The sequence below is a fragment of the Chiloscyllium plagiosum genome, unplaced genomic scaffold (genome assembly GCF_037043375.1).
Source record: "Chiloscyllium plagiosum isolate Xiang-an unplaced genomic scaffold, Cpla_swu_hap1 HiC_scaffold_35, whole genome shotgun sequence".
In the NCBI taxonomy this organism is placed as follows: domain Eukaryota; kingdom Metazoa; phylum Chordata; class Chondrichthyes; order Orectolobiformes; family Hemiscylliidae; genus Chiloscyllium; species Chiloscyllium plagiosum.
In genome coordinates this window covers 10669313-10685443 of record NW_028270173.1, presented here as the reverse complement: position 1 = coordinate 10685443, position 16131 = coordinate 10669313, and the positions used below count along the sequence as shown (strand labels likewise).

At 49.7% G+C, this 16131-nt stretch overlaps 1 pseudogene; it reads left to right on the top strand.

Moving 5' to 3' along the window:
* The first annotated feature begins 7952 nt into the window (after positions 1 to 7952).
* On the top strand, positions 7953 to 10796 carry LOC148140047 (butyrophilin subfamily 3 member A1-like; annotated as a pseudogene).
* The last annotated feature ends 5335 nt before the right edge of the window (positions 10797 to 16131 follow it).

Here is a 16131-nt window from a genome sequence, read left to right as displayed (position 1 = left end):
TCCTTTCTTAAATTAGGTGCCCAGAACTGAACACAATACTCTAAATGTGATCTGACCAATGATTTGTAGAAGTGTTACATCACGTCCTTGCTTTTATGCTCTGTGCCTCTATTTATAAACCAAAGGATCCCACAAGTTGCGATAACAAATGTTTCAACTTGCCTGGCAACTTTCAGAGAAACGTCCACATGAGCCCCAAGGTCCTTCTGCTGCTGTACTCTCCTCAAAGTTGTACCATCGAGCCTGTTTTGTCTCTCCACACTTCTTCGGCTATAATATGTTACCTCACATTTCTATGCAGTAAGACAACCAGGGAAAGAAGACACATTTGGGACCAAGGAGCCACTCTATGTGTAGAGCCAAAGGACATTGGTAGAGTATTAAATGAATACTTCACTTCTGACTTCACTTGGGAGAAGAAGCATGTTGATACAGAATTTGGGAAGAGGTCCTATGAGCAGATTTACATGGGCTGGGGCGGGATGGGGGGGGAAGGTGGTGGGGGGGTGGAGGAGGTAAAGCAGATTCTTTGACAGTGGACGATTCCCAGGTCCAGACAAGATATATCTGAGGTTGCTGTGAGAAGCAGGGAGGAAATTACAGGGGCTCTGATCCCCAATGTTGCATTCCTCTTGGGCCACAGAGAAGATGCCGGTGTACTGGAGATTAGCTAAGGTGGTTCCACCTTTCAAGAAGGTTGTCAGAGATTAACCCGGGAATTACAGACCAGTGAGTCTCACATGATTGGTAGGGATACTACTGAAAAAAATCCAGGAGGGGCAAGATGTGGTCAAGGAGAGCCATTTGATGGAAGTTTTAAGGGGGTGACCATGTTTTAGGTTACAGGAAGTTATCAATGTGTTGGTCAAAAGCACAGATCAATGGCAGGTGGAATTTATTCATGAAAAGTGTGAGGTGATACACTTTGCAAGAAGTAACAAAACAAGGGGTACTCAATGAATGACAGAAAACTAGGAAGCTCCGAGAGATCATACATCCATGAAAATGGATGAACATGTTAATATAAAAGTTAAGAAGGTGTATACATTTATTAGCTGATACACAGATGATAAGAGCAGGGATGTTATGTTTAAGCTGTACAGGAGTTTGGGTTGGCCCCACTGGAGTACTGTTGCAGTTCTGGTCTCCTCGCTAAAGAAAGGATGTGGTTGTATAGGGGGAGTGTGTAGAGCAGGTTCACTGGCATATTCCCTGGGCTCGAACGTTTTAGCTATGAAGAGAGTTTGCAAAGGTCGAGGTTGTTTTCTTTAGAGCAGGGAAAGCTGGGGAGGGATAGGGAGCAGTTGCTGTCCTTCGTTATTGGGTCAATAATGAGGGGACATAATTTAAGATGAAGGACAGGAGGTTTCAGCAGTATTTGAGGAAAACCTTTTTCCACCAGCACTGCCTGGGAGAGCACAAGTTTTTAAAAGTATATGAATGAAAATTTGAAATATCATTGGCAACAGGCCAAGAGTTGGAAAGATGGATTCCTGTAGCTATGCTGGTGCAAAACCAATGAGTTGAATGGTCTCTCCTGTGCTGTATGACTCTGTGACTCATATTTACGTGTATTTTCTTTACTGTAGTATGGAAATTATACATTCAAACAGACTCATGTGACAATTTATGGGGCAATTGGCTGAGAAACTCTCAATTTTCACCTGGTCATTCCGAATATTTTCTATTTTAGGTATTTTTATTTTAAAAAGTCTCTTCAGCAAAAATGGTTGCTGCCCCTGGGCTCGGCTGATATGGAAACAGTGCTGACCAGAACAAAATATTGTGTGTCCATCAGCAGCAGCAGCAAAGGCTGTAGCTTCAGTGTGAGAGCAGAAAGTGGGGAGTGAAACAGGGAAATAAAATGTGTTGATAAGAGACTGAGAAAGACCTTGCTGTTACATAGCTCCATGTTATTGCCTGGGAATTCTTCAGCACTTCATAATCAATGGATTATTTTTTGACGGGGATTAATGTTGTTAGCAACTTTTGAAATTGCTCCTAATATCGATTGGATTGAATTTGTTTGAAAAGGAGAGATTAAATTCACTTTATGAATTGTCAATGTGGCAATATTTGAATGGTCATGCTAATTGAAATATTATAATGTAGTTCCTACATTCTCTTCTATTTTATAAACCATGGGAAAGCTCTTGTTAAATTGGCTTTCATATTTGTACACAGAGAGAGGCCATTCAGTCTGTCTTGTCTGTTCTAGCTCTCTTACTCGCAATTCACTGTTTGTATTTACCTGTTTTTTCCCGCTCGTCCTGCAAATGTTTGCTCTTCAGTTAGTGGTTCAATTCTCTGTTGAAAGACATGATTGCCTTTGCATCCACCAGACTGTCAGGCAGTGCATTCCAGATGTTATCCTCTCACCACAGAAATACATTTATCTTCATATATCTGTTCTCATTGGAAAGAAGAAGGCTAAGGGGGAATTTGATAGAGACATACTAGTTGATCAGAGGATAAGATAGGGTAGACAGTGAAAGAATTTTAATCAACGAGGTAAAAACAATGACTGCAGATGCTGGAAACCAGATTCTGGATCGGTGGTGCTGGAAGAGCACAGCAGTTCAGGCAGCATCCAAGGACAGGCAAAGTCCGAGGACAGGCAAAATCGACATTTTGGGCAAAAGCCCTTCATCAGGAATAAAGGCAGAGAGCCTGAAGCGTGGAGAGATAAGCTAGAGGAGGGTGGGGGTGGGGAGAGAGTAGAGTACAATAGGTCAGTGGGGGAGGAGATGAAGGTGATAGGTCAGGGAGGAGAGGATGGAGTGGATAGGTTGAAAAAGAGCTAGGCAGGTCGGACAAGTCCGGACAAGTCAAGGAGACACTGTTGAGCTGGAGGTTAGAAACTAGGATGAGGTGGAGGAAGGGGAAATGAGGAAGCTGTTGAAGTCCACATTGATACCCTGGGGTTGAAGTGTTCCGAGGCGGAAGATGAGGCGTTCTTCTTCCATGCGTCTGGTGGTGAGGGAGCGGCGGTGGAGGAGGCCCAGCACCTCCATATCCTCGGCAGAGTGGGAGGGGGAGTTGAAATGTTGGGCCACGGGGCGGTTTGGTTGATTGGGGCGGGTGTCTCGGAGATGTTCCCTAAAGTGCTCTGCTAGGAGGCGCCCAGTCTCCCCGATGTAGAGGAGACCGCATAGGGAGCAACGGATACAATAAATGATATTGGTGGATGTGCAGGTAAAACTTTGATGGACGTGGAAGGCTCCTTTAGGGCCTTGGATGGAGGTGAGGGAGGAGGTATGGGCACAGGTTTTACAGTTCCTGCGGTGGCAGGGGAAAGTGCCAGGATGGGAGGGTGGGTCGTAGGGGGGCGTGGACCTGACCAGGTAGTCACGGAGGGAGCGGTCTTTGCGGAAGGCGGAGAGGGGTGGCGAGGGAAATATATCCCTGGTGGTGGGGTCTGTTTGGAGGTGGCGGAAATGTCGGCGGATGATTTGGTTTATGCGAAGGTTGGTAGGGTGGAAGGTGAGCACCAGGGGCGTTCTGTCCTTGTTGCGGTTGGAAGGGTTGGGTCTGAGGGCGGAGGTGCGGGATGTGGACGAGATGCGTTGGAGGGCATCTTTAACCACGTGGGAAGGGAAATTGCGGTCTCTAAAGAAGGAGGCCATCTGGTGTGTTCTATGGTGGAACTGGTCCTCCTGGGAGCAGATACGACAGAGGCGGAGGAATTGGGAATACGGGATGGCATTTTTGCAAGAGATAGGGTGGGAAGAGGTGTAATCCAGGTAGCTGTGGGAGTCGGTGGGTTTGTAGAAAATGTCAGTGTCAAGTCGATCGTCACTGATGAATTTTTTCCTAGGATGGTGGCGTCAGCTTGTACGAGAGGACATAACTACAAATTGAGGGGTTATTGTTTTAAGACAGATGTCAAAGGAAGGTTATTTACACAGAGCATGGTAAAGGTGTGGAATGCCCTACCTGCTAATGTAGTCAACTCAGCCACATTAGGGAGATTTAAACAATCCTTAGGTTAGCACATGGGTGATTTTGGGATAGTGTAGGGGGCCAAGCTGAAAATAGTTCACAGGTCGGCACAACATCGAGGACCAAAGGGCCTGTTCTGCGCTGTATTGTTCTATGTTCTATCTATGTTCCATCTCAGGAAAAGGAGGTACTTGAGCTTGTTCTTGACCATTTCCACCAATGGGTTCAGTTTAAGAATGCCCCCCAACCTCTTATCATCACAGTGACCCCTTTCCACTCCAGCCCTCCTTATGCCCTCTTGCCGATGTACACCCCCCCCAGGACTGACTGCTGTCCACCATTGGTTCATTTTTATGGTGATTCCCCAAGTAAAAACTGACCAGAGCCTGGCCAATTTCCTTACAACTGCCTGACTGACACTGTGTGAGTCCCCTCACTGCTTTCAATGGCCCGACAGGACTGACTGTGACTCTCTCCCCAGACTGTACTCAGACAGAGCCCCTGACCATCAACACCTCAAGCAGATAACTGACTGTGGCCTGGCACCTGGATTGCATGCAGACCTTTCCCTGACCTGATGGTACTGGTGTCCACTGACTGACGGCAGACCTTTCCCCCATTTCCTGATGCTTTAGTTGAGTTCGCTATAATCCGTGACATGAACTCCCTGAAAAGAATCCTCTGCTGTTGACCCCAGGTGTGTGGTTGAGGCAGGGCTGTATCTGCCTGGTGATCCCGGGACCACACCGATCACTCGATGTGGGGAAGGGGTCAGGGGGCAGAGTTCATGACTTCGAGGTGTACTGAGCGTCGGTCGGGAGCACCGCCGATTTAAAGGGAGGGGGAGGGTGGAGGGAGACATGGTGCTTGGAGTACCCCTCATCCCCATCAGGGGAACACCAGGAGTTTTTCAAAGTGGTGCTTTGTCACTGAGACAGAGTCCAGTTGGATATGGACTGGTGGACTTCTCTATTGTTTCTGGTCACGTCTCCCCAGCAGCTGTTGGTAGCTCCAGGAATGGACAAGAACACGAAGAGGCTGTGCACGGGATTCCTTTGCATTGTCCTCAGCAGGTGGAAGGGAAAAAAAAAGAGTCTCCGATGTGGACCCGGCCCTGTGGGGGGTGTATGAAGAGAAGAAGGCCGTGCTCCAGAATCTGCAGCCTACTGGGTCCTGGGGTGTGTACGTGAGATCACGGATCCAGTTCCTTCAGGATCCCGACCCCCAGCTCCCCCTTCTTCTACTCACTGGGAAAAAGGCCCAGGATCCACCAGCATCTCCCTGTGCTGCGAGCTGATGATGGATCCCTCATTTCGGATCCGGAGGGAATCAGGGCCCAAATGAGGGCCTATTATCGAGCTCTCTTCTCTCCGGATCCGTCCAGTGAGGAAGCTCGCAGAGTTCTGTGGGAGGAGCTGTGGCAGGTCAGCCCCGAGGGCGCCGAGAGAGTCGATGCCCCTCTGAGGTTGGAGCTGACCCGTGCCCTCGACAGTCTTTCCAGGGGCAAGTCCCCAGGGCTGGACGGGCTGACCGTGGGGTTCCTCGGGGCATTCTGGGACATCCTGAAGGAATGTATTCTGACAGGAGAGATGCTCCTTCCTTGGTGCAGGGTCGTCATCACTCTGTTGCCGAAGAAGGGGGATCTCCATTTGTTAAAGAATTGGTACCCGGTCTCCCTCCTCAGCACAAACTACAAAATCTTTACCCGGGCACTTTCGACTCCCCTTGGCACCTCAGGACTCTGACAACTTTTGGGTTTGGGACATGTTTTGTCACCAGGATCTGAGTTCTGTATGCCGCCGCGGAGTGCCCAGTGAAGGTTAACGGGTCCCTGATGGTGCCCCTACGCTGTGGGAGAGGAGTGTGTCAGGGCTGGCCCCTGTCCACCCAGCTTTATTCTCTCTGTGTGGAGCCATTCCTGTGCGTCTTGTGTGAGCGGCTTTCGGGTTTCGCTCTGCGCAGGGGGGCTGGAGGGGATTTTTCCGGCTTACACCGACACCGTGCTCCTCATGGTCACAGACCCAGCTGACCTGCGGAGGGTGCGCAAGTGCCAGGAGGTCTACTCTGCAGTGTCCTCCACAAGGATCAACTGGAGCAAGTGTTTGGGAATTCTGGTCGGTCCGTGGGGATGGAACCCCCTGCCGGAGGAGCTCCGGTGCTTCACGTGGAGTCCCCCTCCCCTCCTCTACCTGGGAATCCACCTTCACCGTGCTGAGGAATCCTGGCCGGGAATTGGCACGAGTTGGAGGCCAAGGTGACCACTCCCCTAGCTCGCTGGACAGGAGTGCTCCGAGTGATGTCCTACAGGGCGCGAGTGCTGCTCAGAAACCAGCAGGTGGCCGCCCTGTTGTGGGACCGGCTGGTCACTTTGGGCCCTCCCCCTGGCTTTGTCACCGCCATTCAGAAACAGCTCCTCGGGTTTTTCTGGGACAAGGAGCAACACTGAGTTGCTGCTGCGGTTCAGAGTCTCCCACTTGAGGAGGGTGGTCAGGGGCTGGTGTACCTTCACACCCAGGGAGTGACTTTCCACCTTCAGACCCTGCAGCGATACCTTTCCATCGAGCCTCCTCCAGGGTGGGGCACCTGATGACATATTGCTTCCGTCAGGTGCACGGCCTCCATTACGACACAGTTCCTGTTCATGGAGTGGTCCCGGCTTCGGGTCTTCTTCCAGGAATTGCCTGTCTCTTACCTGGACCCCAATCACAGTCTGGGACACGGTCAGCTCCCCCCACCCAGGAGCTCTCCCCCTCCGGGGAGTGGGAGGTCTCGTCAGGGAGAGCCTGCTCAGGAACAGGTTCCTCCTCGAGCACGGATTGTGCTGGCTGAGGGAGGAGAGAGCTCGGGATACAGAGCTGACCAGAGTCGGGGACATGCTGGATGGCAGGGAGTGGGCTGGATAAGACCGGCACAGTTACAGACAAGGCACTCTGCCCCGGGACCTCATGGACACTCGAGGCGGCTCAGGCGTGTGGTGGGCTTCCAGACAAACTGGGTGTGAGTGGAGGAGGGATGGTTAGTAAGGTTACACATGCCACTACAATTGGAGGTGTCGTGGACAGTAAAGGAGGTTACCTCAGTGTACACTGGGATCTTGATAAAATGTGCTCGTGGGCTGAGGAGTGGTGAATGGAGTTTAATCCAGATATATATGAGGAGGTTACCTCAGTGTACACTGGGATCTTGATCAAATGGGCTCGTGGGCTGAGGGGTGGCAGATGGAGTTTAATCCAGATAAATATGAGGTGCTACATTTTGGAAAAGCAAATCAGAACAGGACTCATACACTTAATGGTATGGTCCTGGGCAATGTTGCTGAATAAAGACCTTGGAGTACAGGTTCATAGTTCCTTGAAAGTAAAATTGCATGTAGACAGGAAAGTGAATAAGGCATTTGGTATGTTTGTCCTTGTTGCTCAGTGCTTCGAGTAAAGGAGTTGGCGGGGGGAGTGGAGGGGGGGTCATGTTGTGGCTGTACAGGACATTGACTAGGTCATGTTTAGAATATTGCGTTCAATTCTGGACTCCTTGCTATAGGAAAGGTATTGTTCAACTTGAAACGTTCAGAAAAGATTTACAAGGATGTTGCCAGGATTGCAGGGTTTGAAAGATAAGGAGAGGCTGAATAAGCTGGGGCTATTTTCCCTGGAGCATCTGATGATGAGGGATGACCTATTCGAGACATATAAAATCATAAGGGGCATGGATAGTGCCAACAAACAAAGTTTTCTCCCATGTAGGGGGGAGTCCTGAACTAGAGGACATAAGTTTAAGGCGAGGGGGAGAGATTTAAAAGTGATTTAAGGGCCAATCTTACATACACTGCCATCTGTGCATGGGATGAGCTGCCAGAGGAAGTGGTGGAGGCTGGTACAATTACAAAATTTAAAAGGCATTTAAATGGGTATATGAATAGGAAGGGTCTAGAGAGATATAGGTCAAATGCTGTCCAATGGAATCAGATTAATTGAGGATATCTGATCTGATTTGTTTCCGTGCTGTAGAACTCTATGACACTAAATTCTTCAGTCTATTTATTATTTCTGTTTCCAGAGTGGAAGGGAGTTTGTGAGTGTGAAAGTGAGTTCTTCACTTATTTTTTAACACACAGGAAGGAAAGAAACTCAAAAGCTGTCAACTCAAAGCAATGTCCGTGTGAAAATCCCATGTGAACATTGTACATCAGAAACAGGAAGAGTGATCCCGAGAGCTTGCCCTGTCATTCATAAAGATGGCGGCTGATCTGATTGTGACCTTAACTCCATTTTCTTGCCTGACTCCCACAACCTTCGACTCCCTCATTGATCAAAAACCTGTTTAACTCAGCTTCCAATATATTCAAAGAACTGGGCTCCACTGCTCTCGAGGGGGAGAGAATTCCAAAGATTAATGATCCCGAGACACAAAATCCCTCCCCATCTCCATGTTAATTGGCAGGGCCCTTATTTTGAAACTCTGTCCCTGGTTCCAGGTTCCCCCACGATGGGAAACAGCCTCTCAATGTCTACTCTGTCAACATCTTCACAATCTTATACATTTCAATAAAAATCTCTTGTTCCTCTAAACTCAAATGAGTACAGCCCCAGCCTGAAACCTATCATCACAAGGGAACTGCTTCATCCCAGGAACCCACCGAGTGAACATTCTCTGACCTGCCCCCACTGTTTCAATAAAGCTCTTTCCCAATGGCCCCGACTTCAGTCTAACCAGGGCCAGCTGAATTCCTTTCAAAGACAATGGATTTCAGGAGATTTAGTTGGTAATTTGAGATCAGATTCAACATTTCCAATTCCAATTTTGTGAAAACCCATTTCACTCCCCCATGATATTGGAAAATAATGAATGACAGTGGGACTCCCACAAACAGGAGCTTGTTCTCACTGAGGCAGCTGGAGCTATATCCCATTGGGTGTAAACTGAGAGGAAAACCCTTGAATAAGGCTGGAATAACATAAAAGCAGTAGGTTTAGAAATGTTTGGAGATGCAAAAAACTTAAGTTGAATAATTTATTTTCTGTGTTGCAGGATTTGGCGTGACTCTCAAGATCCACATTACCCGCCTCAAACTGCACATCACAATATGATACCGACCCACATTCATGTGCTCAGTGCACACGTCCCTCCCACACACCAACACCATCACTACCGCACCCCTCCACACACACTAAACCTCACACCCAAAGCTCACACAAACACAATCCCTCCAAACACACACCACCCACAATCCCTCCGCACTCTCACACATTCACGATTCACTCCCACATCTTCAAATCATCTCCCTCCCTCCCCACACACACTAACCCTGCAGGGTGTTCACCCCTGTCCATCATACTCACCACCCCACACACATTCCCCACTCTCACACATTTCCTGCATTCTAACACATACAAACACACCCTGCAGTGCACACACAGACACACCTTCACCCCCCATCACACTCACCACTCGCCCACACACAATACCCCATGGATTCACACATCCCCAGCCACAGACACACACTCTCCCCTCCCCATACAACGTACCACAGCCACATCCTCCTATTCATTCATATATCCCTCCCACACACACATCCCACTCCCACACACACATCCCCTCCCCCTCACACACTTCCCCCTGCCTTCCACCACACACATGTACATCCCGAAACACATGGATCCCCTCAGCCCCACACACACATGTCCTTCCCCTCTACACACACCCATCCCCCTCTCCCCCCACCACACACACCCGCCCCCCTCTCCCACCCCACACACACACCTGTCCCCCTCTGCACCCCACACACCCATTTCCTCCACCACACACGCTCCTCATTTCGCACATACCTCTCCACACCACACATCCACCGACCCCCCAAACACATGTCCCTGTCCCCACACAACACACACCTCCCACACCCCTCTACACAACACACACCTCCCACTCCCCCCCCCACAACAGACACCTCCCCCTCTCCCTGCACAACATACACCTCCTCCTCTCCCCCCACAACACATACCTCCCACTCCCCCCCACAACACACTCCTCCCCCCTCCACCCCCGCACAACACACACCTCCCCCTCCCCCCACAGCAAACACCTCCCGCTCCCCCTCACAGCAAACAACTCCCCCTCCACCCCACAGCACACAACTACCCCTCCACCCCACAGCACACAACTCCCCGCTCCCTCCCCCGCAGCACACAATTCCCCCCCACAGCACACACCTCCACTCCCACAGCACACAGCTTCCCCTCACCCCCACACATCCCTTTGCTCCCCACAACACACACCTCCCCGTCCCCCACACATTCCTCCCCCACTCTTCCTGACCCATGCCAGGGACTGTCTCTCATTCTATGTTTTTTCTCCCAGTCTCTGTGACCCTGGATGTGGAAATAGTGTGTCCCCGGCTCTAGGTCTCTGAGCATCTGAAGAGTTTGAGATGGACTGGGACCAGGAGGAGTCACCCTGACACCGGGAAGAGGTGTACAGACTGTATCTGTGCCCTGGGATCAGAAGGATTCACATCGGGGAACCATTACTGGGAGGTGGAGGTGGTGGGGAATCGGGGCTGGAATCTGGGAGTAGCCTCAGAGTCTGTGGAGAGGAAGAGATGGGTCAGTCTGATCCCAGAGAATGGATTCTGGACCATGGGGTGGGATTGGGGTCAGTTTTATATAAACACATCTCCTCGATCCCCTCTCCCTGTCGGTCAGATGGGAGTTTATCTCAGTTATGAATCTGGGACAGTTTCATTTTACAACGTGGACACCAAGTCCCATCTCCATACCTTCACTGGGAATATATTCACTGGGAAACTTTATCCTTTCTTCTGGAATTGGGATTCAAACCAGTTTCTGAGAATCAGCTATTAAAGGGGCGGGGCTTCCATGAGGTCACAGTGACCCCCGGGTTTAGGGTCTGGGTTAGGGATTGGGGTCAGAAACCTCCCATTGACAACAGGATGTTACTGAATGTGTTATTGAATTCTGAGATTATACTTTGTAACATCATAACCAAACTGTAGATAAATCAGGTACAGATATAAACGTCAGATGGTAAAAATAAAAAGTACATTTTAAAGTAAATCTTGTGTTTTTCTTTCCTTCATTTACTCCCTGCTTCAGTCCCATCCTCCATCTCTTCACCTGTTTCCCAGTCTGGAGCTGGGATTTCTCTGTGTTTCCATTTCTTATTCTGCACTTGGAACATGAAATCCTGAGGAGTTGAACGGGGAGTCGCTGGGGATTGTCCAGGGAAAAGGTGAGAACTTTCTTCAATGTTCCTGATCAGTTGAACAGAACCTGAAACTGGAGGGAGAGACAATCTGCAACATTAAAGTCTCACAGTCAAACACAGTGGCTGGAAAGGGAGACAGAAGTGAAAAGGAGGAACATGGTAAGGGCCATGAGATTAAACATGACCCAATGGGGTTTCTATTTAAGGACATACAATTACTCCGTGAAAGACACTCTTTGATCTGCCAGAAACGTGTTTTTTTAATTTCAAAAATATACTTTATTTATAGAAATCTTTGGTACCTGTATAGTTAATGATGCCATTCAGTTACGTACTGTCTCTCTCCTGAGAGAACTGACTGAGTCGCTGGTATTTGCAATTCTGTATGTGAACCATTCAGCTTCTTGGTCTTTCACTGAGGTGTCAGTGTGGCCCAATTACTGAATGGACCCTCCGTTATTCTTTGACATGAAGGACCTTACATGGTGGTCGTTCCCTACTGCCCCTTGGCAGCAGCTGCCCCAAGCTTGAGCACATCCCTCAACACGTAGTCCTGGACCTTGGAATGTACCAGCCTGCAACACTCAGTCGGGGTCAACTCCTTCAGCTGGAAGACCATCAAGTTTTGGACAGATCAAAGAGTGTCTTTTATTTTTTTCATGCAAGCATTTTATGAGAATTAAAATTAACTGTATTGTAACATGTATTCAAATGAGTTCAATGAAAAGTTTACAAGTCACCACTTACAGCACATCTTAGGTACAAAGGTACCTAGGTATAACTTCTTTAGTTACAAGACAGAAAAATAGAAAAATATGAAACTCAGCATTGCAGAAGTAAAGGTTTAGAAACATGGTCTTCCAACCCAGTCACACTGGGACCTAGCCTCCATTCCACTCCAGACCTTGGCTCCAGACCATGCCTGAATTCATCTCAAGATTCATGAGGCTGGAGATCGCTTTGGAATCATCTCAAGAGTAGGAGACCATGCTGAGGCCATGCCAGGCTAAGAGACAGCCACACTACCCCTGTCTGTATCAATGGTGCTGAGATGGAAATGGTTGAGAGTGTCAAGTTGCTGGGAGTGATGATCACCAACAATCTGTCCTGGTCCACCCACATCAATGTAATGGTCAAGCAAGCACAACAGCACCTCTACTTCTTTAGGAGGCAGTTAGAAAATCCAGTTCAGGAGAAATACAAGTTCTGTTCTTATCTTCAACGGAATGGAAATTTGTAAGAGTGTCTTTTATTGAATTGATAGTCCTCCAGGCACAGCTGATGTTTATCTGTGTGCGTCCCGGGGAACAGACTGTGGAGCACGGAATCCCGCGTCACGGCGCTGCTCGGGACGAATGTTGAGAAACCCCACTGCATTCCTCTCCAGACTTCCTTTGCGTAGGCACATTCCAGACGGAGGTGTGTGACAGTCTCGTCCCCACCACAGCCACTTCAAGGGCAGCGTGCGGTGCGGCAGAGAGTCCGGGTGTGCATAAAGGATCTCACAGGCAGAGCCTTTCTCACCACCAGCCAAGCCATGTCTTGGTGCTTGTTGGAAAGTTCTAGCAAGAGGCAGGGTAAAAACAAGGACTGCAGATGCTGGAAACCATATTCTAGATTAGAGTGGTGCTGGAAAAGCACAGCAGTTCAGGCAGCATCCGAGGAGCAGGAACATCGATGTTTCGGGCAAAAGCCCTTCATCAAGAAAACAGGCAGAGAGCCTGAAGGGTGGAGAGATAAATGAGAGGAGGGTGGGAATGGGGAGAAAGTAGCATAGAGTACAATAGATGAGTGGGGGGAGGGTGAAGGTGATAGGTCGGGGGGAGGGAGGGTGGAGTGGATAGGTGGAAAAGAAGATAGGCAGATAGGACAAGTCATGGGGACAGTCTGAGCTGGAAGTTTGGAACTGGGGTGAGGTGGGGGAAGGGGAAATGAGGAAACTGTTGAAGTCCACATTGATGCCCTGGGGTTGAAGTGTTTCGAGGCGGAAGATGAGGCGTTCTTCCTCCAGGTGTCTGGTGGTGAGGGAGCGGCGGTGAAGGAGGCCCAGGACCTACATGTCCTCGGCTGAGTGGGAGGGGGAGTTGAAATGTTGGGCCACAGAGCGGGTGTGGTTCATTGGTGCGGGTGTCCCAGAGATGTTCCCTATAGCGCTCTGCTAGGAGGCATCCAGTCTCCCCAATGTAGAGGAGACTGCATTGGGAGCAACAGATACAATAAATGATATTGGTGGATGTGCAGGTAAAACTTTAATGGATGTGAAAGGCTCCTTTAAGGCCTTGGATGGAGGTGATGGAGGAAGTGTGGGCGCAGGTTTTGCAATTCCTGTGTTGGCAGGGGAATGTGCCAGGATGGGAGGGTGGGTTGTAGGGGGCGCGTGGACCTCACCAGGTAGTCATGGAGGGAACGGTCTTTGCGGAAGGTGGAAAGGGGAGGGGAGGAAAATATATCCCTGGTGGTGGGGTTCGTTTGGAGGTGGCGGAAATGTTGGCGGATGATTTGGTTTATGTGAAGGTTGGTAGTGTGGGAGGTGAGCACCAGAGGCGTTCTGTCCTTGTTACAGTTGGAGGGGTGGGGTCTGAGGGCGGAGATGCAGGATGTGGACGAGATGCGTTGGAGGGCATCTTTAACCACGTGGGAAGGGAAATTGCGGTCTCTAAAGAAGGAGGTCGTTTGGTGTGTTCTGCGGTGGAACATGGTCCTCCTGGGAGCACATACAGCAGAGGAGGAGGAATTGGGAATACAGGATGGCAATTTTGCTGGAGGTAGGGTGGGAAGAGGTGTAATCCAGGTAGCTGCGGGAGTCGGTGGGTTTGTAAAAAAATGTTGGTGTCAAGTCAGTCGTGATTAATGGAGATGGAGAGGTCCAGGAAGGGGAGGGAGGTGTCGGAGATGGTCCAGGTAAATTTAAGGTCAGGGTGGAATGTGTTGGTGAAGTTGATGAATTGCTCAACCTCCTCACGGGAGCACGAGGTGTCGCCAATGCAGTCATCAATGTAGTGGAGGAAGAGGTGGGTAGTGGTGCCGGTGTAATTTTGGAAGATGGACTGTTCTATGTAGCCAACAAAAAGACAGGCATAGCTGAGGTCCATACGGGTGCACATGCCAAATGACTGACAGTCTGCCCAAGGAACTGCTCAACAGGAGCCGCCTTCTCCTTTTCCCGAAAGGTCTCAAGGACGCTACGTGCTGACCACTTCCTGATGGACTTGTGGTGAAAGGTGTTTCCTTCACAAATTTCACCACGAAGGACAGGTGATATGGAACAGTCCAACGGCAGCAGCGAGGCCAGGCCCATCCTTCAGAACACCAGGGACAGGTAGAACCTCAGTACGTAGTGACACTTGGTGTTTGCGTACCATGGATCCACACACAGCCACACACAAAGGTGGCCATCAGGGTGAGGGTAGCATTGGGTGTGTTTTCCCACCTTTTTCTAGGTCTTTGTACATCGTGCCCCTTCAGACCCAGTCCATCTTCGATCTCGACGTAAAGTGGAAGATGGCCTGGGCGACTGTGGTGGTGCAGGTTCAGGGACCAGGTTTTTACCCGCGATGGAGAGCGACTGTTGCTTCCATCTGCCCAGTTTCTGTCTCACTTTCCTGATATGCTCCTCCCAAGACTTGGTGCGTGCCTCAGCACAGGGAGAACTCCGTGCTCAGCACCCTGAAGGAAGATGGCTCGGTAACATCATCTCAGGCTGACATCCTGAGTATCAGCAAATCCTTTTATTGCCAGTCTGTATGACCCAGCGCCTCCCAGCGTACAGCAGCCTCCCAGTCGTTCCTGTCCTCTATATTGCAGATCTTAGACAACAGCACATGGGAGAGGCTGGACCAGCTGCTATCTCTGGGAGAGCTGACCAAGGCCCTCAAGTACGTAGAAAAGAATAAAACTCCCAGAAGTGATGGCTTATCAGCCGAGTTGTGTTGGGCTGTGGGACTTGATAGGCCAGGACCTGCTGGAGATGGGTGTCTGTATGTTCCTAGGTAAAAACAAGGACTGCATATGCTGGAAAGCAGAGTCTAGATTGGAGTGGTGCTGGAAATGCACAGCAGGTCAGGCAACATCCAAGGAGCAGGAAAGAAAGCCTCATGAAGGGCGTTTGCCTGAAACATTGATTTTCCTGCTCCTTGGAAGCTGCCTGACCTGCTGTGCTTTTCCAGTACCACTCCAATCTAGAGTCTGTATGTTCCTGGCAGGAACCAGGAGCAACTCCATGAGGAAAGGTCTCATCAGCCTCATCTAAAAGGGGAAGGGGGAAGAGGGAGGGAACTAGAAATTGGCGACCAATCTCACTGTTGACTTCAAAATCCTCTTTAAGGTAATTGCCAACCGGATCAGGGCTGCTCTGGGATCGGTGATTCACTGCGACCAAACCTGTAGTGTACCAGGGAGGATGATCTCTGAAAACCTCACATTCCTCAGGGATACACTCGTCTATGTGCAGGACAGGGGGGAGGTGGACACCTGCCTCATCAGCCTGGACCAGGAGAAAGCCTTTGACAGGATATCACACACTTGGGTACATGTGGGACATGCTCTCCAAAACGGGCTTTGGTAGGGAATCTGCAATTGGATCCAACTGCTCGACACCAACATTGTTAGTGTGGTCTCAATCAATGGGTGGGAATCAGAAAGTTTCCCAATCAGATCCGGAGTCAGGCCAGGCTGTCCACTCCCTCCTGCCTTGTTTGTGTGTTGTATGGAGCCCTCTGCTGAGTCCATCAGGAAAGACGTGAACCTGAGAGGGGTGACTAATCCAGGCAGTGGAGGCCTACAGGGCAAAGCCTCTCTGTACATGGACTTTGGGATATGTGACAATGCAGAGTCACCAAGCAGAGGCTGATAGCCAAGTGAGATATTAAAGAGGATGGCCTCAACTGGGACTTTGGGTTCGTGTCACACTCTCTCATACACATACACACTCTTACATACGTACACACTCACAGACCCTCTCTCATGTACAAT